The sequence below is a fragment of the Adiantum capillus-veneris genome, chromosome 5 (assembly GCF_014529385.1).
Source record: "Adiantum capillus-veneris isolate H3 chromosome 5, ASM1452938v2, whole genome shotgun sequence".
In the NCBI taxonomy this organism is placed as follows: Eukaryota; Viridiplantae; Streptophyta; class Polypodiopsida; order Polypodiales; family Pteridaceae; genus Adiantum; species Adiantum capillus-veneris.
The window spans coordinates 68,581,931-68,607,408 of record NC_140935.1 but is presented as its reverse complement, the minus strand read 5'-3'; the positions used below and the strand labels follow the sequence as shown (position 1 = coordinate 68,607,408).

The 25,478-nt window shown below is 46.0% G+C and overlaps 1 long non-coding RNA gene across 1 annotated transcript in view; it reads right to left on the bottom strand.

Annotated features, from left to right (window-relative positions):
- Positions 1 to 242: 242 nt before the first annotated feature.
- The window catches only part of LOC147457486 (uncharacterized), a 72,033-nt gene continuing 46,797 nt past the window's right edge, over positions 243 to 25,478 (bottom strand). The window contains exons 2-3 of the long non-coding RNA XR_015188282.1: positions 607 to 722; positions 243 to 522 (exon numbers count right to left, since the gene is read on the bottom strand). This is a non-coding gene — a long non-coding RNA (uncharacterized LOC147457486). The remainder of the gene's footprint in view (positions 523 to 606; positions 723 to 25,478) is intronic.

Below are 25,478 nucleotides of genomic sequence, written 5' to 3'. Positions count from 1 at the left end.
TAACGTCTTTGAAAGCGATGAAGCATATTCTTGGAAGTTTTGTGCTAGAGCAATATGAAAATGTCCCCAGCCTAGCAAATGAGGAGGCTCTTTGAGTGCTTCGGATTTGAGGTGCATTTATGGTACACAAAAAACTCACTAGGATTTGTAGGTTGCAATATCCAAGTCTTCACTAAGAATTCAAAACCATCAGATGCATATGGCTAATGGCATCTACAATTATGCAAGAGCAAGGTGCGAAGCCCACAAACTTGATATAGAATGCTCAAAACAAGTATTGCAATGTTTTTGAAGTGGCTGTAAAGATTTGAACAAGGTTCCCAAGTATGAGAGGGGGATTAAGAATACAAAACATTGTAGAGGTTAAAGAATTGGCTTTCACAGCTACATCATTCATGGGAGGGTGCAATATATGCATTATTTAAAGATATAGTAGCTTGGTAGCCTAGTTAAATATCCATGAAAAAGGCAGTGCCCTTGTCTACTACAGATGACCTTGTTTTCAAAAATCGTAGCACCTACCTGCAGACTCAAATTTTTGCATGTGAGTGTCAAAGATTACCTCTTCAAAATTTTAGCATTGTAAGTCGAATCTCCGTCTCTCACCATGGACGCAGAAGCTGGTGTGGATGAAGGTGAATCATGAATGACGAAGAAGAAGATGATTTTAAGCTTGGAGCATAGGTACAACTATAAGGAAGGGAAAAAAGCTTCACAAATATCTGATGAAAACATCCGCCATCGACATCAAATCAGAGACTAAAACGATCAAGCTTTATAGATTGCGGAGGTGAACCCGTTTCTTTACAGCAATGCTGCCAGAACTATCGACAATAATCAACAGAGAAGAAGCACCCGCTAGAAACAAATGCGAAAACCTGAAGTCCCAACCGGTCATAAATGTTGTCAGTACCACAACAGGTAACTCTCTCTCTCTCTCTCTCTCTCTCACACACACACACACACACACATCTGCTCATGGAAATACTAACAACAATGTGCTAGACTTTCCATGAGCAGATGTGTGTGTGTTTGTGTGTGTGTGTGTGTGTGTGTGTGTGTGTGTGTGTGTGTGTGTGTGAGAGAGAGAGAGAGAGAGAGAGAGAGAGAGAGAGGTTGAAGCTGATGGAAATACTAGCTACATTGTGCTTTAATTTAAGAAGAAGAAGAGAATTTTAATGTCATAGGAAACTATCCAGAGAGAGAGAGGTGATGCTCTCAAGGCCGTGTCGCTCTTGCCCCACGTTGCACACCTTGCGTCCAAGTGTGTACTTCGCACTCCGTTACCTCCCCGTTGCATGTTCGCCGTCGATGCCCTCCCCTCGCACGAGTCTACCAGTGTATGGGCACATGTTTGCTGTTGCGCTACCTTCCCTTTCCTATCTTGCATGCTTGCCTGGTTTCCCTTCTCCCTTGTGGTGTGGCTCTTCGTGTCTCCTTTGCAGTTGGACTCTCATCCATCGACCACTGATGGAACCCTCTGCAGATGCAAGCTCAACGACATCATTAACTTGTAGCGTTGTCCCTGTCGGCTATCGTTTTGTCGCCGCTAGCCTGTATAGCTTCGCTTGGTGGTCTGCTTCTTCAACTTCCCCGTCTTTATGCCTGATTCCCAAGTTACAGCCCTACCTCCTTCAACACGGAGCCCGTCAGGAGAATTGTCTCTGCCTGGAGGAGGATGCTTCCACGTCCTTGCTCCCACACTAGCTCCCCATCCTCGCGCTGCATATTCCCTGTCACTTCTCCCTGTGTTGGTTCGTCGATGCCCTTCTAGTTTTAAGAGTTTGGTCTTTGCTTTTGTTTTTTGTTGGTTTTTGCTTTTGTGTTTGTCAACGTTGGCATGTGCCTAAGTGTGTGCCCATGTATCCTCTGTTGGTTGACTTCTAGGTGTGTATGGATTTGATTGTGTATGGGTGTGTGAGTGGAAGCTTTCCTTTAGGGTATGTGTGTGTGTTTCCTTAAGATTTGATTTCGGGTGTGTGTGTGTGTGTGTGTGTTGAAGCTTGTCCTTAAGATTTGCTTTGTCTAGTTTTTATTTTCTTCGTTTTTGGTTGTTTGCTTTCCTTCCTCTTCTTTTTGGTTGGCCTCGGTTGTTTGTTTGGGGTTTTAGTTTTGGTTGTTGCTTGTTCGCAGTTGGTGTTTGGGGCTGGCCAATTGTGCCCATCTCGGCTTTTTCTACCAAGCTTCTTCTTCCGGTTTCCACCTGGATGTTGTGTCAAAGCCTCCTACACGGCCTTCTTCTGTAAGTGGACTAGTCGCTCTTCTTGATGAAAGCTCCTTGTCAGCTATGATGCAGTGCTTTGTTAGTCACCTAGTGTCATACTCATGAAGTATCTTGGTGATGTCAATTGCCTCTTCTCCCTCATCTTCACTACCAAATGCCCTCTCCCTTCTATTTCTCCATTACCTCTTGATGTTAGATTTTACCAATTGCAACTGCTTGACAAGCTTCTTGTAGCTACTCATTGTCATCTTCACCGTTGGTGGTGTTTGTTGGCTCTAGTTCTTGATTTACAGTTGTTCGCTTGGTTGAATGCATATCCTTCAGAGGTTGTTGACATCCTCTCTCCGGAATTGAAAGTGAAACTACGACGGATCTTCAACTGTTTGGAACACATTTCGAGGGAGTATCACCCCACTTTCAAAGTGAATCGAGAACAAACATCCATCAAAAAGAAACACACGAATACTGAGACTGCACCTAACACGGCAAGATCAAAAGAAGATCCTGCTCCCAAGCTCCACAAGAGGTGCTGAAGAAAGCAATCAAATAGGCTGTCAATCCTGCCCGCTGTACATGGAACCACAAGATTTGTAAGAAAGTAGTTCGAGAAACTTACTCCCAAGCTGGCTCCAGAGTCCACATCCCTCTATGAAGGGAGAACCATTGTAACATGGAATAAACGGAACGCAGACCAAATGTTCTGAAACGATGTTCCGGACGAGTCCCGTTCCCGAAACGGAGTTGGAAATGGAGCCCTTCCGGAATGGGATGTAACCGGAGCGATGTTTTGGAACGGGTGAGAGACGGGACGGAACGACAGAACGTGAGGCAGAACGGGCAAAAGTAGGCACTTGGGGGAAGGGGCTGTTTGGGGGAAAATTTGGGGCAGTTCAAGGGCAGGTTTGGGCAGATTTGGGGTTGTTTAGGAGTTGATTTGGGACTAAGCTGAATGGAGGTAATGCAAGCCTTACTTTAGTCAACCGTTCTGGCCTCATTCGCGTACTAGCCCCCCCTTCTCCTCCCCTTACCCGTCCCCTGTTTTCGTTCCGAGTAATGATGGGGAGAACACCCAAACCATAAATAACTATCATAACTCTCCAACAGTCTCTGTCCGTGATAGGTGAATCTGAAAGGAAAATAATATGCTTGTGGAATTTGGAACCAAGTATGGGAGAAGGACCACTATCCACTCGAAGGAAGTAACATACCAATCTAAGTGTGGCTTGTATGGTATAGTGTCCAAAGACGAGGCATAGGAACTACTTCTCGGATGCACTGGGAAGAGCAACGTCACACCACAAATCCGAAAGAAGAGAGAACCATCGAAATGGCTAAAGAAAACATCTTCTAAGATACTGACTGCATTGTGGCTAAAGCTCACCATCCAAAATCTCAAGAAATGGGCAAAACAACCAAGGACTGGAAGACTTCGTGCATGGTACTTCACTGAATGGAGCACCGGAAAAGTCGACTGAAGATAACAACCTGGAAGCCCCCGTTGAAAGAGACGTATTCTCAAAAGTATGCTCCAAGGTAACAACTGGCTCAAACCCGCGTCGTAATAAAGCAAACACTGTCACTGAAAGCTCCAACGCTAAAGCTGAGAACTCCCCCCAAAACATCACATTCATATTATATCACATTCAGATCTACGACCATGATTCCTGGCAACGTATTTAGCAATCGCATCTACATTCACACCGGACCTCAATGACGTCTATTTAACTGATTCTTATTGGAATCATGTCCATAGATTTCTCAAGACCGAAATGCTGCAGTCATTTTGTCAATCATTCCCTCTTTCAATCCTACACTAAAACACAATGACATGTGTGAGTAATCATTTTAGGGAATTCCAGTTCATCAATCAGACACTGAGTTCATATTGAACAAAGTGTTTCAATCATTCAGTTCTAGTCATCTTATCGTTGTGTAGCTATCTCATTTTGTCTCAAAATGATGACGTGGCAGCATTGTCCAGACGCAGAGAGCTAATGACGTGGTAGGCGGTACCTATTTCCACGTTTTACGGAATTTCACAAATTACGCTGACTGCTTTTTTGGCAGTTTTTGGGTCTTAAAACTTTTGGGACAATTTGCTTTTGAGTTTAACTGTTTTTGGAGCTTTGCTTTTAGGGCATCCCTTGTAAGAATAAATATGCCCTAAGGGCCACACTCTTCAGAGCATCTAGACACAGAGTCTGAGAGCACAGGTTCCTCGGGAGTTGTACTTTTGCAATGATTAATACAATTGAAAGGGACGCCAGACTTTGGGGCCAATACCTCTCGGGCTGTGTTGTCACGTGACACATCCAACCCTATGTGTCCGTGGACAAGCTATAGCGTGACAAGGGTTTAGTTCAGTCAAGTCAATCTAAAATAGGAAGTAATCTGGCACTTATGTGAGTCTGTTCGCAGACCGTGCATGTCCAGAAACTTAGATTAGATGCATATTCTCCGGTTGCACTCAGCATGATCATCAGAATCCATCAGGGGAATTTTTCAGTGCATTAAACCTATTTTCCCTATTTTTGACATTTTCCACCTATTTATTAAGTGACTTATGTTGAGAACTAGGCAGGGCAATTTTGCTAATGAAATATATAAGCAACCTAGCACTCGCACTATCTGGAAGAGGAGGAGAAAGGACATCAGGCAATTTATTGCAGTAGGCTTCTCTCTCCCACTCTCAACAAGAACTAGGACCCTCTCAGCCTGGCGTTTTCAGCAAAGGACTCCTACGTTTTCAGCCCTGCCCTTGGGTGTTTTCAGCAGCGTTTCCATAAGCGATTTCAGGCCTGCATGTGGCGCTTACAGTAGCATGTGATTGCAGCAACGATTACAGCCTCAGCCCTAATCAGCACCAATAGCATAGCGTTTTTGCAGCAGTAATTGAGCGCTTAGGAGACCAGCAACATAGCATTTTACAGGGCAGTAGGACAGCGGTTGGCACATGCAAATTCAGCGTTTTCAGTAGCATGACTTCAGCGTTTCTCAAGTAGCATGAACAGTAGCAGATCAGTCCGTCATTGTCGACAATTGCAAATTCGCAAGCACTCACAAGCATTCAGTTTTCAGCCCTAGTCTCGTCATCGTCAGCACCAGCGTCGGCCTCGACATAGCCCCATTTAGATTTGCATCAACATCTTGTACCAGATTGTGCAATCAATAGGAGACCACTCTCGCCATCGAGAGTGGGGCCCTTGGAGCAAGGTTTGACAACTTTCCGGTGTCGTATTCTCTTCTCTCTCTATCTCTGAGACTCATGCACCTTCACGCACAGTGTCCATTCACTTTGTTTGTGTCCATTGCACTCTCTCATTAAAGAACGGAAGGCTCTCTCTTCCCTAAGTAAAAGGAACCTTGAGCACAGTTCGGAGCACTCATCTTGAGCAAAGTTCAACATTCGCTTCCGCTGCATCTTACATTGGTATCATAGCTTTGGCAATGTTCTGTATCACTCAAGGAAAGAACCACAATATTTTTTTTTGCTTGTTGCGGTCGCACGTAACCCAAGTCCTCTTGGGCGTATCGATTCCTAATCGTGTTTTTGAAGAGTGACAGGAAACCCAAGAAAGAAGGGCTTGTCTAGCCTCCCCTTGTGCCTCTTTTCACTCATTGAGAGCGGACCGTGCACTTAGCGGCTGGCCAATTGACGTGAGGTGGGAAAAAGCAACCTTGGTGTGAGCGCAAGGCTGCCAAGGGGTGCGCCCACGGAAAAGAGCAGAACTCGGGTGAAGAGAAGATCCTTCTCTAACACAGATTGCAAGCGAAAGAAGAACCTCAAGAACCTGAAGAGCTCAAGAACCCCAGACCCACAAGAACCCAAGTTCCTCGTGAACTTAAGAACCCAAGACCACAAGAACCCACAAGAACCCAAGATTTCAGTGGATGATCATCACTCGAAGCGGAATGGATACTTCGCTTGGAGGCGATGAGCATGAGAGAGGCGAAGAAGAATTTTCCCCACGAGGAGGTTTTTCCGACCCTCCCCCTTCCCCATCTACGCCAAGGATTGCACTAACTCCTATGGAGGAGTTGGAGCAGATGTTTATGGACAGCAAGTTAGAACGCGAAGCAAGGAAGTTAGAACGCGAAGCAAGACAAGCAGAAATTGATGGTAAGTACGAAGACACAATGGCAGCCATAGCGCGTGAGCGCGAAGAAAGAGAAGCAAAATTTGATCACAAGAACAAAGAAATACAAGCAAAATTCAATCGCGAGAACAAAGCAAGAATGCAAGAGATGTTGCGACTCTTTTCTCAAGTTCACGCACAGATGCAAGAGATTCGGGAAAAGGAGACTCTCTCAATCTCTTCTTCTCCAGAGCATGACACAGGATCTGAAAGATGATAAGCATGAAGAATTGCATGACAATGACAAGCATGATGATCAAGATGTGATTTCTCACAAGCACGATGATTTGCATGAAGATAATGTGATTGTTCACAAGGATGATGTGTTAGTAGATACTTTTTCTAGTGAAGCTAACCTCATTGCAAAGACGATCAATCACGAAGAACCAATCTTGGCTCTCCAGTCAAGGTCCAAAGAACACGCACAGGACGATTCGACCAATCAAGAAGAACCGCTCTTGGCTTTCGAGTCAAGGTCCACAGAACCCCCACAGGAAGATTCGATCAATCATGCAGAACCGATCTTGGCTCTCGAGCCTAGGTCCAAAGAACCCCTGAGGGAAGAACTATGTGTTCGGATGATTCGTCAGCACGCATTGTTCGAGTGTTTCATTCATGATCGTTTCCTGTATTTTAGTCAGCATCTTTATGCGATCCCTTTCCAAAGGCATACCATATTGTACGTTGAGCACAATTCACTCATGGCTGAGCACGGATGTATGCGGATTTCTCATGAAAAGATGAAATGTTTGCATTCTAGGAGGTCATATTCAATGTCTCTTCCTTGGCACGACACGGTCGAAGAAAGAGCACAAGAAATATTGAGCATCAAGCATCGTCATTTCCATTGTGATTTGCCACAGTTAATTGATTTAGATCAGAAAGACAAGTTTTGACCCCATTTTTTGCGTGTGTTTGATGAACGGTTTGGCACTCCGTCACTTTGTTCATCTGCATTGCATGCATAGTTTTTTCGAAGGAATAGTATTTTTCCAGTCACTTTACATGGAATGGGTATGTTCATGTTAATGTGTTGGAAGTGGTTTTAGGAATTTTCAGCATCGGAGATTCTTGAAGAAGTTGGACGCATGACTCTCGACAAAGTTGAAGCATTGATGGAGCCACAGAAGACTTTGTGTCGCTTTCGGCGCAGCCCAAAGAAGCAAGCGTCGCAGACCTTTATGAAGTTCAAGTATCGCACGACCCACACATCAGAGTGGACCGGCGAAGAGTCCTTTCCAGGATTCCGGATGCTATTGCAATCTCCCTCGACGCCATACAGTTCGGTACCGGTACATCACTTTGAAAAGGAGGGGATGTCACGTGACACATCCAACCATATGTGTCCGTGGACAAGCTACAACATGACAAGGGTTCAGTTCAGTCAAGTCAGTCTAGAATAGGAAGTGATCTGGCACTTTTGTGAGTCTATTCGCAGACCGTGCATGTCCAGACACTTAATTTAAATGCATATTCTCCGGTTGCACTCAGCATGATCATCAGCATTACCATCAGAATCCATCAAGGGAATTTTTCAGAGCATTAAACTTATTTTTGACATTTTTCACTTATTTATTAAGTGACTTTTGTTGGAAACTAGGTAGGGCAATTTTGCTAATGAAATATTTAAGCAACCTAGCACTAGCACTATCTGGCAGAGGAGGAGAAAGGGCATCAGGCAATTTATTGCAGCAGGCTTCTCTCTCTCACTCCCAGCAAGAACAAGGACCCCCTTAGCCTGGCGTTTTCAGCAAAGGACTCCTGCGTTTTCAGCCCTGCCCTTGGACATTTTCAGCAGCGTTTCCATAAGCGATTTCAGCCCTGCATGTGGCGCTTCCATTAGCATGTGATTGCAGCAGCGATTCCAACCTCAGCCAGTGTTTTTGGGACAGCAACCTCAACGTTTTTGACAGCCCTAATCAACGTTTTTCATCAGCACTTCAGCACCAGCAGCATAGCATTTTTGTAGCAGTAATTTAGTGCTTAAGAGACCAGCAGCATAGCGTTTTACAGGGCAGCAGAACAACGGTTTGCACATGCAAATTCAGCGTTTTCAGCAGCATGACCTCAGCGTTTCTCAAGTAGCATGAACAACGCGTCATCGTCGACAGTAGCAGATTCGCGAGCATTTCTAAGCATTCAGTTTTCAGCCCTAGCCTTGTCATCGTCAGCACCACTGTCGGTCTCAACATAGCCCCATTTAGATTTGCATCAGCATCTTGTACCAGATAGTAGACCACTCTCGCCATCGAGAGTGGGGCCCTTGGAGGGGGGTTTGACAACTTTCCGGTGTCGTATTCTCTTATCTCTCTATCTCTGAGACTCATGCACCTTCACGCAGAGTGTCCATTGCACTCTCTCATTAAATAACGAAAGGCTCTCCCTTCCCTAAGTAAAAGGAACCTTGAGCACAGTTCGGAGCACTCATCTTGAGCAAAGTTCAACATTCACTTTTGCTGCACCTTACATGTGTCGACTCTCTCTCTCTCTCTCTCTCTCTCTCTCTCTCTCTCTCTCTCTCTCTCTCTCTCTCTCTCTCTCAATCAATTAAAGTTTAGTGACTATGAAGTTTATGTTCGCATGTTGCTATTGATTTCTTGCTTGGAGTGTCCAAGCCTGTTACAATGATATCAGAGCGTAGAAAGATTCTTCTTCTACGGAGGACCCGATCCTTGTTGCAGCACACGCAATTTTTCCGACCTTGATCAGATGAACGGAAATATCAAACTTTGCACAGCATGGGACAAAGTGCGAGACCAAGAAAACCCTTATCTTCTTTGATGGAGAAGCCAAGGCCAACTTCAACCGAATTGGCGGCTAGATTTGGAATTACGCCCATGGAAATAGGGCCACAAGCCGAGGCTGTTCTAGCGGAACCGGGACGGGATGTTGCCATTACACCGGTCATTGGCAAACTACGTTTGCAGTGCCAAGGGTATTTAGGGTACGAGGACTTTTTTCCCCAAGAAAAAGATCCTTCCATCAGTTAATAAAACTGTCCATAGTGCTACAATCACCTCTACTAGAGAGGTCTTTATCAACAGCAAGGGGAGACTGTCCCAATGAAAAAACAAATATGTACGATGGGGGCTAAATCACGAGATGGGAGGAGGAAAGAGCCACACAGGTGGATGTTAGTGCCATGTGGGTGCACCCTGGACCAAGGTGAAGAAGGGCCCTGGGCGCCAGAGTCGCAGGAAAGCCTCTCTGCGCTCCTGCAAGCGGTTAGATCTGCTCTAGAGTCTCTTGAACTGACCCCTGAGAGTGTGCATCAGCCCCAATTAAAAATCATGAACAGCCTCTGTCGGTGGAACAGGGCGAGTCCGAAAATGCCGCAGCAACAGGCCCGCCAATGAAGCATAATGTCAGGCCATAGATGAGCTTCCAACACACCTCTCTCTCACTGCACCACTCCTAGGGTAGCAAGCTGAAGTGTAGGTCGACCCCCTTGGATCACTATCATCCTACGTGTGGAGGCCAACTCAAACTAGAGTGCAAGGCCCGTAAGAGTGGACTAGGCTGCAGCACCCCAAGTAAATTGTCGAGCTGTGGAGAGAGCTAGCATCAGCCGAAGAACCTGAAGCCAAACCTATTGTGCCATGGGACAGCCCCACAAATGGTGTTGCTAACTCTCCAAAGGATGACCACAAGCTGCACAGGCTGCGGAAAAGCCATTGTGTACCCAGTTGATGTAGCTCTATGTGCAACAAGCCATTGGAACAAAAAGACTCCTCGGCTGTCTGGAGTCCCACAGCCGCTCCCAAAGACCCTAACAGGAACTTTTAGCGGTTGGACCTTCCTACCAATAAAGTATTGCAACAGGACAAGCCTCCCTCCGTGCTACCAGTATGTGATGCCCCATCGAACTGTGTACTGTAAGAATGGGATCCTAGGGTTATCGGCTGAAGTGAAAGGGTCTCTCCAGAACCACTCTCTAGGGTCCCACTGCACTCGTGCCAGAGGGCAGCTCTCTCAAGCCCACAACCGCCAGTGACCTGTCTCTAGATTTGCAGGGTCAGGATCTAAGACACAGGCCCTCCCCTTGACGCCCAAAACTCGTATCTTCTAAAAGCAGCACTCTGCAACCTGAGGAACCTCTACTAAGACTCTGCGAAGGAGACCCTCTCCCTGAATCTCAAAGAACATGTGAGGTACGGACTCCGAGCTAGCCCGAACTGCGACAAGGATCTCCAATCGCGTGAAGGCCCCCATCCATCTATGAGTTGTTGTCTCTAGAAGGGTGAGCCACTCAACTGGTGAGGCCTCCTTTATATCTTGGAACATGCTTTGCACACCTCTCATGCCCCGTAGCTGGATGCTCTAAGCCTCCTCGGACAAACCTGAAAACTGTAGCCAATCACCGAGAGTGCAGGCTAGACCCTCTGCCATGGGACCCCAAGAAACATAAGGCCTACTACCAACCAGGTAGCCTCTCTACGTACTGACCATGGGGTTCCAAACAAGGGGCTGCCTCAAGCGCTCCTCTATGCAAGTGGGCTGATGTTGCTCTAGGCCACTCCTCAACTGCTCCCAGGATCTAAGCAATCTCGCAACAAAACGGTCCTCTAACCTCCTGCTCAAACAGCTCTGCGCATCTCTGTGAAAATCCACGTGATGGAGGGGCTCCAAGGGCCTCCTGTATGAGACACTTGAGCTCAAGTCGATGAAGCAAAAACTCCTTCCAGGGCTCCTCCCCTAGAAGTAATCCTCTGACCACAACCTTCTCAAGAAGTGCTGTGCTGGGTCAATGAGCCCTAGCCCCCCCTGAGAACATGGTAAGGTGATGACTTGCCAGGCTACTTTGGTCCGGGCGAACTTGGTGTCTAACCAAAGAAAGTTCCTGATCAGCCTCTCCAGCTGGCTGATACAAGAGCTCGAGAAGATCCAGCAAGATATAATGTACCACATAGTGGCCAACAGCACCTGGTTGGCCACTTCAACTCTGCTTGCCAAAGAAAGAGTCGTGCCGAACTCGAATGTAGCAACTTCCTCCTAATGGACAAGAGGAGAGGAGCAATCTGCTGCTCAGGGGACAAGGTTAGGCCAACCTGACAACCCAAGTATCGAACACCAGTCCCTAGGGGAATCCATCTAAAACCCTCACCTAGCGACCAATCAGGCATAGGAGCACTGCCAACCCAGAAACCCACTGTCTTCCTCCAGTTAATCAGTGCGCATGATGCACAGCAAAACACCTCTAGAGAGTGCTCACACATGTGCAGGTTGGCCTCCTAGCCTACCAGGTACAAAGCCGAGTCGTCGGCAAACTCAGCATCCAATAGCTTGTCTCCCCGAATCAGGAGCTCTAACCTACGCAAGCCAACCTGCTATGAGACCAAAAATCTGCTCATCGCCTCAATATAGAACAAAAAGAGGAAGGGGACTAGAGGACAACCTTGTCTGACCGAGTGTGTGAGCATGAACCGCTCCCCTCTACCCCCTGCCAAAGCACCTGACTGTGTACACCTTTGTAGAGAGCTGACACACCTCTGATCCAAGCATCTGAGAAACCCATCCTGCGAAGAGTGTCCTCCAAGAAGTGCTAGTCATCTCGGTCGTAAGCCTTCACAAAATTGAGAAGCAGTATCAGCAAATTCTCTCCTCGGGGACGTGCGAGGACAGATGCCTCCCAAAAAGTGAAGATATTGTCAAGGACACCACGCTCCTTGACAAAACCTGTCTGGGTCCCATATATAATGCTCTCTAGTAGTGGTTGAATCCTCAAACTCAGAGCCTTTGCTAGAATTTTGTAGGCTGAGTTGAGGATGGTGATGGGTCGCCACTTTGAAATCTTATCCAAGGAGCCCCCATCCTTGGAAATAAGGTAGATCAAGCCCGCACTCATGCTGTCAGGCATCCCTCCTATGTTTAAGATGTACTGAAATGCACTGCAAAGATCAAAGCAAGTCCCAGTACTCTAAGAAAAAACTAGGAGTCAAACCATTCTCCCCTGGTCAGCTGCCTCGGGGGAGTGCTCTAAGGGCCTCATGGAGCTCCTCTAGCTGGAGGGAGAGCTCAAGTCTCTGGCGCATCTCCTCGGTCTTGAGACAGGGCATCTGTGCCCAATCCTGCTCTCTGCATGCATCCTGACACTCTGATTGAGGCTCAACAAACAACAGATCTGGGTAGAAGTCAGTCGGAACTGCTCGTATGTCGTCAGGCTCTAAAGAAACTGACCCGTCGGGTCTCCTCAACTGGTTGACATTGGTGTGCGCATGGCAGGGCCCCACCGTCTCAAAGAACTCCCCAGCCACTTTATCACCCAAGCTGCTTCTCAATGCTCACTTGCTCTTGTCAAGCCTGCTGCAACTGCTTCTCCACCCAAGAACTTTCTGGATGATGCTTCTGTATCCTTTGCAAGGAAGCAACGCCTCGTCGGAGACACGTCTCCTCCTCCCTGGCTGCAGCCAAGCAAATTGCAGACTCCTGGAAGAAGAAGCGACTAAGCTTAGCAAGTCCAGAGGCCACTCTACGAGCAGGAGTCTTTGCGTCCAAGCCCTCTATCCAAAAAGCCACCATTCTCTCTTAAGCTTTGAATCCAACAAGATCCTCTCAGGGATGTGTAGCATCGTGCTCCCCCTCCTCTGTTTGTCAGTCACAGTGAGGATCATTGGTGCATGGTCGGAAAAACAAGTCCCTGTCAAAATGCAAACAGATCCACCCATGTCACAAATGTGGTCATTGGCGTAGAAGCTATCTATCCATGATAGATTCACTCCTCCCACTCTGCAATCCAAGCGAGAGAAGGACAAGCTGTCTGGGGACCTCACATGCTGCCAAACATCCGAAATCGTCAAGTTCATACATGGACGCTCCCAAGCTGCCAACTCAGCCTCGTGTATAGTAGCATGGCTACCTCCAATCCTGTCACAGGGGTCCTTCAACATGTTGAAGTCTCCCCCAATACACCATTGCTCTGCATGCAGCAGAGACTCAACAATGTGTGACCAAAACTCTACACGTACACTTGCCCCATTGGACGCATAAATGTTCAGGCAGCCCATGAGGCAACCTTGAACCTACATAGAAAAAAATTGAGCCCTCCCCTGCACAATAATACCTCTGCCCACAATGCCCTGCTACCGTGAGTCCACAATAGTCATACATACCCATCCCTGGATACCACGAGGTCCAAATGCTGCTAACCAAAATGTCTCATACCGACCACGCAAAAAATGGCCACATCGTCCAATGGGGTTCTCGCTAGGATGATCCTCCTGCAGTATAAGAATATCAATCTCACCACCCACAAGGCATCATTGAAGCTCCTGACGCAACCGATCCCTCTCGTGCTGAAACTAGGGTCCTCCTAATCCCTGTACATTCCATGAGACAATCCTCATGGGGTTTGAGAAAGAACCAATGCTACAGCAGCAGCTAACCTCGCTATCTTCGAGGCCGGCTTGGATGGGGAGTAATCCGCATCCGAGCGACCCCGAGATAGGCGTGACTATAAAGACTGTCCAACCAAGGACCAAGAAGTGTGACTTCCGTAGGGCTACCTCCTCTCTCTAGGAGTCCTCATGTATATATACATAGCATGGTGAGCTCTGCGTGTCACCAAAGAAGTGTACCACAATGTGTCTACATCCTGCTATGTCCACAGGTGTCACTGAGAACTTGGCCAACGGCCACAAAGTCTATATCAAATTTGTAATCCCCAAGTCTCCCGTGTGGTGAGAGAACTCGAGATCTTGGGCCTGTAGTGAGTGCATCACTGAGTCCCTAGGACCCCCGCTACAGGTGCTCTCATTTTTGGCACGCCTGGTGGGACCTCAACGGAAGTCTCACTCCGTCAAAAGTCGAGTAAAGGAGCTACCTGGTTTCAGCTCTTTGTATCTGTCGGTTGATTTGCACAGGTCTGGGCCTGCTTCAGCTTGGTCCCATCTAGTTTTCCCTCGACATGCGTAGTTTTCAACGTGCTCGTCTAGACATGCTTGTCTAGTCTCTTGTCCTGGTCTAGTAGTCTCTCAGCTTGGTCTAGTACTCTCTCGTCCAGGTCTAGCCAGGAGGTCTAGTCACTCGCCCAGGTCTAACCAGGAGGTCTAGTCACTCGCCTTGGTCTAGTGGAGTCTGGACTAGTGTTTAGTAAGTTAAAGGTCTTTGTGCCCAAAGCTTGCATGGGCATTTGGTTATTGCATGACACATACAAGGCAATCAAAAGAGCGACAAAGCCCACTACTAAGTCCTTTGAAGTACTACCACACGAAGCGTTAACCCTTCGTGCCAAGCAGAAGCCCACCATCCCCATTACCCCTACCTTCTCCCTCAACCAGTTCTACACCTCCCCAGTCACCCCCATCAATAAAGTTCTCATCCCCAGTGTTATAGCAAGCTCCAGTACAACAAGCTCCTGCACTCTAGCTAAGGTGAATATTAAGTTTCCGACTTCCAAGAGTCTCTCCACAGAGGATGGCGACGACCATGCCCGGAGGTTTGTTTCTCTCTACAGAACTCGTGGCCTCAACCGAGAAGATGCCTACTTAGTACTCTTCCCATCTACCTTGGATGGCTTAGCAGACAAGTGGCACAGTCAGTTTGTTGAAAACCACTTTACTACTTGGGCCACATTAAGACAACAATTTTGTGACGCTTTCAGACCAAGGAAAAGGTTTTGGATGAGTTGGCCAACCTGATGCTTCAACCCAAAGAGACTTTTGCAGAACTCATGACCAAAACAAAGTCTCTGGTCGCCAAGCTTCCTCAGTAACCAGGTGAGTTTATGGTCAAGAAATGGGTACAGAAGGCTCTTCCAAAGGCTTCTCAGCAAAAACTCAGAGAGAATTTTCGACATGCCGCCAACGTGGACGAGTTTGTTGCTGTTGCTACTAGGATAGAGGGGGCAAGGAAGCTGTTTACCGTCTCTTCTCAAGTCGAGACTGCCTCTGTACTCTTGGAATGTCCATCCCCAAGGACCTCTGCTCTCAAACTATTGTGTTGTCCATACTACCACGTCATCAATTTGTGACAGTTGCATTAGTAACCAGCCTAGGTATTTATATGCATGTGAAGCACCTCTTTTAAGTGAGTTCATTAACTTACTAATAAGTGGCATTTTTAGAATCGTGGGATTTTATTTGGCATTGCCTGACCCAGCTTTAATCCCATATATAAATGACCCTAGGGGTCACTTCTTAAGCATAAGTCAGTACCAACACCCAATACCATCAGTATCCATGGCATTTTTGCATCAGCAGTTTCAGCCATGACCAGCTGATCATCGGCAATCTCAGCCATCAGTAGCAGATTTGCATCGCCGTTAGCTTTCAGCCCTAGCGTTTTTCAGAAGTTATTGATTTCAGCCAAAGTCCCAATGTTTTCAGATGCAGCACTCAGATCAGCCAGCGTCTTACAGTTTTCAGCCCATGGCCAACATGATCAGCCCATAGACTCGTCACAGTTGCAGATCCTCTTCAGCATCCCTAGCGTTTTGCATTTTCGGCCATTAGCCTCATAGATCCAAGCACCTATGGCAAGATCCAATCATCATCTCAGCATCTAGGATTATTGTATTAGCATTTGTGAAATTTGCCCTTGGAGGGGGGTTTGGGTACCCATCTAGTGTTAGTCTTCTCTCATAGAACCTTCACTCACCGTATCATTCTCTTCTCTCTCTCTTTCACTCACAGAACCTTCTCTCACCGTATCATTCTCTTCTCTCTCTCTTTCACTCACAGAACCTTCTCTCACCGTATCATTCTCTTCTATCTCTAGTCTTTGCACATCTCTCATGAAGTAAAGAACTCTCTCATTCAGTAAAAAGAGCCTTGAATACGCACTGAGCACTCGTCCTGAGCATTCACCATCAATCACTTCCGCTGCACATTGCAACTTTTGGGCAGCCATCGATGACCAACCGTAAGAGAGGCACGCAACACGAGATCTCGAGTCAAATACCGTGGAGGTTCTTCCACATATGCTGCAACCACTTCTCCATGCACCCGGTACAGCAATCCTAGATCCGATGATCCTCAAGGTACGTCTTCCTTTTCCAAAAGAAGATCTAGACTCACTATCCTCGTGCTTGCTTAATGGTTTCCCAATTGTTGCCAAGGTCTCATGTGCAGGAGTAGTTGGTCCTGTTAGTAGCAGTCGCAGTTGTGTGTACCTCGAGTCTATCCATTGGGCATGTCAGTTCTATGCCGGACCATCCTTGGTCACTTGTATGAGCAGCTTGTTATTAGCGTGAAGGGCCTCTCTCTCTCTCTCTCTCTCTCTCTCTCTCTCTCTCTCTCTCTCTCTCTCTCTCTCTCTCTCTCACACACATATTATCAAATGTCCCGTCTCTTCCTACCTCAGTGATCTCTCTTCTCCACACGTGCCTTGTTCATGTATGTGGGATTGCAAGAGTTCTGGATCGGAGTTGAGGTGTCCACCGGATCGCAAGCCAGTTCTTGTCTTCATTGCATCTTCCGTTGCCACCTTTGACATGGTATCAGAGCCCTCGCCAATACGACCACCTTGGATGCTTGGATTTGGTTAATCCGGTGCCGTTTTGGACTTGATTGAGAGAGAAGAAGCTTGCTGTTTTTCCTGTTTTTTTCTCCAATTTGGGGCTGATTTGGGTATATGGTGGCTATGAACCCTCAAGTACAACTTCCCCGTCTTACCCTTGTTTACCCCGACCTCTTTATCGAGGGGAGCCCGATGGAGGTTTCAAGATTTTTAGCAATGTTGGATTGCTTTGATTTTCCTAGATCGAGTCATGTTGTCGTGCCTTCCCGCAAGGGGAGCAAGCATGCAGTTGTTGGATCCAGAGGGGGAGCTATTCATTTCCAGTTGCTTCTTCAGAGAGAAGTGTTTGGACATAAGTAGGATCTTCTTCAACACTTCTAGAGTAGGTTTCTATGTCTGTGTTCTCTTCGAGGAGATGGATTGGCAAATTTGTTGTGCCTTTCGCAAATGCAATTCTTGGAATTGTCAACAGAGCTACCTATCCGATGGATATCAGGTTCATGATTCAGTTGCACTTTTGTACCAAATGTATAAGTACTCTTAGCTTTAAGCTTTGTGAAAAAAAGTACAAATTTTGACGTACCTAAAAACACAATCCATTTTGTGCTACATACCTTACGAACCAAATTTGTACCGAACACTACGTACCTAACCACCTTGGTTTAGAGTTGAAGCATGTGGTGCTAGACCCTTAGCCAACAATGACAACAGTTTGAGAAGGTTTTGTTGGAGTGTGGACTTCTATCTCCATGTTCTCTCCTTCCCCAGTGGTAATGTGGCCCTACAGATTTGGTCACTCCTTTGCCCTTTTTAAGATTTTGTCAGCACCAATTGTGCGACAAGTTTACGATCTCTTGTGTGTTTTCAAAGTTTTATGGGCAGTTTTCTCGATACCCGGCAGCAGATTTGTCCAAATCCTTTGGATAGCAACAGTTGGTGGGGACATCTAGCTCCTACTCCCACAATCAACAACATTTGAATTCTTCTTTCATACATCCCTTTGGAGAGCTTCAACCTTGGGGGCAATCCTTCGGGTGCAGATCTAGCCACAGCTAGCAACTATAGTAGGTTCTTTCTTCACTATTTTTTGCCCATCTTTCAAGCATGTTACAGATCAGCCCCAACATTCTTCTTGGGATGGTTGCAGTTCTTTTACTCTTCCCTCAGTGTTGGTGTTATATTGTGTATTGGTTGATTGTACAGTTTAGTGGTGGGTATATTCCCTCTAGCATAAGGGAAAGGACAATTTTGTTGCAAGAGGTCTCATGTGCAGGAACAATTCCAATGTTAGTAGCAGCAGTTGTGTGTACCTCGGGTCTATCCATTAGGCAAGTCCGTTCTATGCAAGACCACCCTCGGTCACTTGTATGAGCAGCTTGTTATCATCATGGAGAACCTTTCCCTCTCTCATTCTCAGGTGTACTCTCTTTCTACCTCAGTGATCTCTCTTCTCCACAAGTGCCTTGTTCATGTATGTGGCATTGCACGTGTTCTAGATCGGACTCGAGATGTCTACCAAATCACGAGCCAATTCTTGTCTTCATTGCATCTTCCGTTGCCACCTTTGACATAGGTATCCAATTGTACTAGTCATTGTGCAATCTATAAAGAAAATACCACTGTAATAATAGACATCGGGTGGTCTTGTCTCTCTTCCATTCTCTCTCATCTCTCTATTATCTCTCATCCTACATAAGGACTAAGTATCTCTAAGTAGTAGTTCAGTTAAGGTCATGTTTCTATGCGAAGCATAGAGCTTGAGAAACAATGCCTTCAAGTGCACCTTACATCCCCCATCACCATCCTCTCCAGTGTCTCAATGGCATTGGTGGACTCGGTGGTCAAGGCTATGATGGAGATGATGTTGAAGTAGGATGAGAAGCGGTTGGTAGCAGTATCTGAGTGTGAAGCACGTTGCTTGGCTTTTGAGGCTAAGGAGGATTGCAGTCTAGCCAATAAAGACGAAGGAGGAATGTTGTCTTGCCATGAAAGGAGGAACGTAGGCTCGCTTTGAAGGCAAAGAAGGAAGAACGTCGTCTCAGTAGTAAGATTGAGAGAGAGGAGCGTCATTTGAGCAAAGGCGCGCTCCCTACTAGGTAGCGGGCAAAGTCCCATGCTCTCCTTCTCCCTATCTTTTGCTAGCACGGAGACTTGGACAAAGGCTTTCGTTATGGAGTTTGTTCTTCACCATACTTTGCAAGCTATCCAAACTTGGGCAAGCTACATTAGATCATGCACTACCATTGACAGCCTTGCACAGAGTATGGGGACCACCTTACAGAGGACAGTTATGTTATGGCATCTCAAGTAAACTGCCCAATGTGATCCCATTATTTATTTTGGTTTTTAGGTTTTTATTTCACTTATTTGTCAAAGTCTGGATAGAGCAATTTACTGAGGTGAGCACATATGTGACCCATTGCCCCCATTGTACATTGCAAGAGATATTCATTGTCAAGGTTGCTTGGTTCAGGAGACTCTCTCTCTCTCTCTCTCTCTCTCTCTCTCTCTCTCTCTCTCTCTCTCTCTCTCTCTCTCTCTCTCTCTCTCTCTCTCTCTCTCTCTACGCTTCGGCATTCTCGACTTTGACATGGTATCACAGCCTTGGAGGAGTTGCACTAAGAAGAGCCCATGAAGAGAAACTCAGCACTGTGAGCCTGTTCGCAGGAACTCCATGTCGGGACAAGTCCATTAGATTAGGTTTTCCAATTTTGGAACCCTCTCGCATAAATGGTTTGTATACACGTTTTGACAGATGTTATTACACTACGGTGGGCATCTCACATAGCATGCATGAAGTTCTAGGTTAGAGGAATCCAACGAGCCATTCTTCACATCAATCGGATTCTCGGATGGGTAGATGTGCGACAGTTTCATTCAAACTGGAACCCCTTGACCTAACTTATTAATAGATCAGTTTATTGATTTATTTGTTGGGTGTGGTCGACGGATTGCCCTACCTAACCCTTAGAAGATTTATGAGCCTAAATCTCACCTATAAAGGGAGTCAAGCTGCCAGCGCTTTCATCAGATTGCAGTAGCGCCAGAGATCTACTACCGTTATTTAGAACAGATCAGCCCCAGCGTTTTTGCAACACATCAGCTAGCATTTTCAGATTTCAGCCCTAGCACTTGCAATCTTCAGCAAATCAGCCAGCATTTTCAGTTCTCAACCCGTTCCATCGCCGTAACACGGGTTGGAACTGCGGTGCGTACTTCCCGTTGCGGTCCGGTACTTCGGCAACCCATCGAGCCTCCCCTCGGCAATTCCCTTGCCAGCAATGAGTGCTCCATTGCTATCCATCATCGGCCTCCTCAATATCTGCGTTTTCAGCCCTTCATTCCTCTCACATCGGGAGTGCAAATCAGTCCCTTGGTGGTCATCCGCAATCGCACATCGAGAAGGATCCAAAGGTGCGTCAAATCAGCCCCGGAGAAGCCTCATCTTGAGGAGTTACCGCGGCAATTGTCATCATTCAAGTCAAAAGAGTTTGCACTTGAGGTATTGCATTGTGTGTGCATTCCATTTACCTAATCTAAAGAAAATACCAGAGATCTACTAGAGTTTTTTAGAATAGATGAGCCCCAGTGTTTTTGCAACACATTAGCTAGCGTTTTCAGATTTTAGCCCTAGCACTTGCAGTCTGCAGCAGATCAGCCAGCATTTTCAGTTTTCAACCCGTTCCATCGCCGTAACACGGCTCGGAACTGCGGTGCGTACTTCCCGTTGTGGTCCGGTACTTCAGCAACCCTTCGAGCCTCCCCTCGGCAATTCCCTTGCCAGCAATGAGTGCTCCATTGCTATCCATCATTGGCCTCCTCGAGATCTGCATCTTAATCCCTTCATTCCTCTCATATCGGGAGTGCAAATCAGTCCCTTGGTGGTCATTTGCAATCGCACATCAAGAAGGATCCAAAGGTGCGTCAAATCAGCCCCGGAGGAGCCTCATCTTGAGGAGTTACCATGGAAATTGTCATCATTCGAGTCAAAAGAGTCTGCACTTGAGGTATTGACTCTCTCTCTCTCTCTCTCTCTCTCTCTCTCTCTCTCTCTCTCTCTCTCGTTACTTTCATGTCCTCTCTTTTTCTACCTTAGTGATCTCTCTTCTCCACGGGTGTGCCTTGTTCATGTGTTTGGCAATGCAGGTATTCTAGATCGGAGTTGAGGTGCCCATCGGATCACGAGCCACGTCTTATCTTCATTGCATCTTCCGCTGCCGCCTTTGACATGGTATCAAAGCCATATGGTGATACGACCACCCTGGATGCTTGGATTTGGCTGATTCGGTGCGGTTTTGGACATGATTGAGAGAGAAGAAGCTTGCTGTTTTTTCCTAGTTTTCTCCAAGTTTGGGACAGGTTTGGGTATGTGGACGCGTTGGATCCTCATCTACAACTTACTCGTCTTTACCCTTTCTTTACCCTTGTATAGCAGTGCTTGATTGCTTTGGTTTTCCCCAATGGAGTCATGTTGTCGTGCCTTCTTGTAAGGGGAGCAAGCATGCAGAGGGGGAGCTATTTATTTCCATCTTCTTCTTTAGGGAGAAGTGTTTGGACAGCAGTAGGATCTTCTTTATCACTTCTGGAGCAAGTTTCCATGGCTATGTTTTCTTCGAGGAGATGGATTGGAAGATTTGTTGTGCCTTTTGCAAATGCACGTCTTTCTTGGAATTGTCCACGGGGCTACTTGGGTAGCATGTTGATGATTCAATTGCACTTTTGTATACGATTGTGGATTGTGGATTGTTGATGACAGAGAGGGATCTCTTCCCTTCTTGAAGCAGAGGATGTTTCTTTGACTTTCAATTGTCTACCTAAGGATGGAAGTTCTAGTCCCGACTTCAAATGACTCTTGTTTATCCAATATGCAGCAGTTCAAGTGCATTTCATAGTGCATATATTGGAGTCGGCTTTGACAAGCAGAGGAGGTTACTTCAATCTCCAGAACCACTTCTTGTTTGATCATCCGACTGCTTTGGATGAGGTTTAGAGGTGGAGCATGTGGTGCCAAACCCTTAGCTGACAATGACAACAGTTCGAGAAAGTTTGTTGGAGTGTGGACTTCTCCTATCCCCGTGTTCTCTCCTTCCCCGATGATAATGTGGCCCTACAGATTTGGTCATTTCTTTGCCCTTTTGTGAGCTTGTCAGTATCAGTTGTGGGATAGTTTACGACCCTTGTGAGCTAGTCAGCACCAATTTTGCGACGAGTTTGCAACCTTCCATGGGCAGTTTCCTTGATGCTCGACAACAAATTTATCGAGATCCTTTGGATGATAGGTTTGCACGTTGTGTCAATAGTTAGTGGAGACATCTAGTTCCTACTCCCGCACTCAAAAACATTCGGATGCGTCTTCCATACATCCCTTTGGAGAGCTCCAACTTTGGGGACATCCCTTCGTGTGCACATCACGCCACAGCTGGCAGTATAGCATGTTCTTCCCTTGCAACTTTTTGCCCAGCTTTCTGGAATGCTATAGATCAACCCCAACGTTCTTCAAGGGCTTGTTCCTCAAGCTGGTTCCTTTACTCTCCTCTTGAGTATTGGTGTCATGTTGTGTATTGAATATTGATTGCATAGTTCAATTGTCGGTTTATTCTCTTTAGCACCAGTATAAAGAACAGTTTTAGTGAAGATTTTAAAGAAGCAAGTTACAAGAGTGGAAGTATATGTGCTCTTCCTAGTCTATACACTTTCATATGCATGCTCCTTGCTCCTATTAGTTATCTGTACACAAATAACAAGAGCTTCTCAAAAACATTAATTCCACACATATTGAAATTTTTTGCAAAAAAAACCAGAGTTGTTGGACATAAGATCCATTCGTGTCAATGTCTCGAGCTTGTTGAAAGGATCAATTTTTCCTTCTGCAGCATATCTAAATTCTCAACCATCGAAGAGATTTTTGAAGGTCTTTTGGCAAACTTTCCTATCAAAAATTTGTCGTATTCTTCATTCTTTTCTTCAATTCCAGCGCTGGGTTGCAACTTTTCTATGCCTGTCCACCGAGAGGTGTTATCTCTGTCAAATTCTCCGCAATAAACCTGTGTACTCTTGGGTTCTTTATGGCTTATGCCCTTTAAGACAGAGCGATGAAGACGGGAGCACACCCAATGCGCGATGCATGAAGGGTAGGAGTCGCTAATAAGTCCGAGATCAGGGCGCGCAGATTCTTTATTAAAATTCCCACTAAACTTTGAAAGCACCGAAGTGCTCTGTTTGCTATTGAGTATGCTTTAAGAAAAGCACACGCCTGATGCTTTGATACTATTATTCCAGACTTGGGCAACCCAAGTCAAGAATCCGGCACGGCACACGAGAGAATCATTTAAAATACTTCACAAATTTTTTTCACACTTCAAAATTAGTCAACACGGCCCGACGTAGTTCCATGTCTAAAGGCATTGGCCCCAAAATCTGGCGCCCCTTTCAATATTTATTTTTATATTAATGCTTAAGCAGAAGTTACAACTCCCGTAGGACCTCTGCTCTTAGACTTTGCGTCTAGATGCTCTACAGAGTGAGGCCCCAAAGGTTCTATTTATTCTTACACAATGGATGCCCCAAAAGCAATTAGTTCAAAAGCAACTAATCCCAAAAGCATCTAGTCCAAAAACTGCCCTAAAAAGCATTCAGCGCAAATTGCCGAAACCTGTACAACTTGCGAAGTGGCACAGCCAATGCAAAACGTGAAAATCCATACTACTGCCACGTCAGCATGCTAGCGCAATTTCCTATCGTCTGTACAATGCTGCCACATCATCAGCTAATCAGTCCGGGTAGTACTACCACGTCAATATTTTGTGACATGTTTCCTCAATAATTGAATAGCTAAACTTGAATCTCATGGAACTCGAGACACAAAGAGAATCATACCATCGGTAACCTCCGGTTACTAAGAATAGGAAGACTCGTAAGATCGTCACATGAGAATCATGTTTGCTAAAGAAGTCGTCGGGGTTCAACAAGAACCTAGCTACTCAAGCAAACTCCGTGAGATCAAATCAAATGTCCGCCACTTCTATGCATCTGCCAAGATCAACTCTATAGGTACAATCCAATACAATATGTTGGAAGCATGGAGCTGGACCTTGACTCTTTTGCAACCCGGTAACCCATTTGCTTGAAATTTTGTCTGTTTTGCAAAAAAAATCAAGGATGACATGGCAAGGAATTTGCATTTGAAAGCAATATGGAGCGATGGAAACTCAAGAATGATTCCGTCGATTCAAGATAAGAATCATGAATTTTGTTTTTGATTTAAATGTATAATGATGATGAATGATTCTAGTACATCAAGATTTCCATATGAATGAGATGACTGGATACTGTGTGAGCGCATCAAGAGTTCTTGCAAAACAAGATGGTTACGCATCCATATGAATGAGATGACTGGATACTGTGTGAGCGCATCAAGAGTTCTTGCAAAACAAGATGGTTACACATGGATCTACGTGCATCAAGACTTCTGGACGGATGAGATGACTAGACTGAGTGATCTGCTGCTCAGGAGACAAGTCCAAGCCGTGACCTTAAGAAAGAAGTACTTTTAGGGAAGAAAGAGTATTTTTAGAAGAGGAGTATTTTTTAGAAAAGGAAAAGTATTTTTAAAAGAGAAGGAGTAGAAAGAGTATTTCTAGGAAAGGAGTATTTTTAGAGAAGAAAGGATAGTGAGTCAAGATTAGAGCTTCTTTTCTTGGAAGCCAAGCTATATCTAAAATAAGAGACTTGAAACCGTGCATCAAAATTCGTGTCCTTTATAAAAATAGAAAATAAATAAAAAATAAAAAATTTTAAACAGCCGCGAATGTGCGCGAACTTATCTTTCTGCTTGATGCTATTCTTAGCTTGTGCTTTTGGCTCTGGAGAGCCTATATAAAGACCCCTCTTCCCTCACTTTCAGACACACACACACACATAGAAGTTCTCAGAAGCGGAAGCTCTCTTGCCATAACGCCGGAGTTACCCTCTCTCCCTCAACCTCTCACCCTCAAACCTGACAGCCCAAGTAGCGAACTGCAGTCCCTGGGGGAATCCATCTAAAACCATTGTTACCAGGAACGGGAAACCGGAACGGGAACGCGAAACGGGAACACGGAACAAAATGCCATTCCCTGTTACGGGTACTCACGTTTGAAACACGGAACGGGGATTCGAAATGGGAACTTGGAATGGGAATGGGGAACGGAGACTTGAAAGCGGCCATTCCCTGTTACTATGTCTAAAACCCTCACCTGTTAACCAATCAGACGTAGGAGCACTGCCAACTCAAAAAGCCATTGTCTTCCTCCGGTTGATCAGTGCGCCGGATATACATAAAAAAGTCTCAAGAGCCTGCTCACACCTGTGCAAGTTGGCCTCTTGGCCCTCCAAGTACAAAGCTGAGTCATCTACAAACTAAGCATCCAGTAGCTCATTGCCTCGAATAGGGAGCGCTAAGCCACGTAGACCAACCTGCTGTGAAACCAAGAATCTTCTCATCGCCTCAGCATAGAACAGAAAGAGGAAAGGGGCTAGAGGGCAGCCCTGTTTGACCGAGCGTGTGAGCATGAAACGGTCTCCTCTATCTCCTGCCATAAGCACCTGACTATGTACACGTCTCTAGAGAGCTGACACACCTCTGATCCAAGCATCTGAGATGCCCATCCTACGTAGAGTACCCT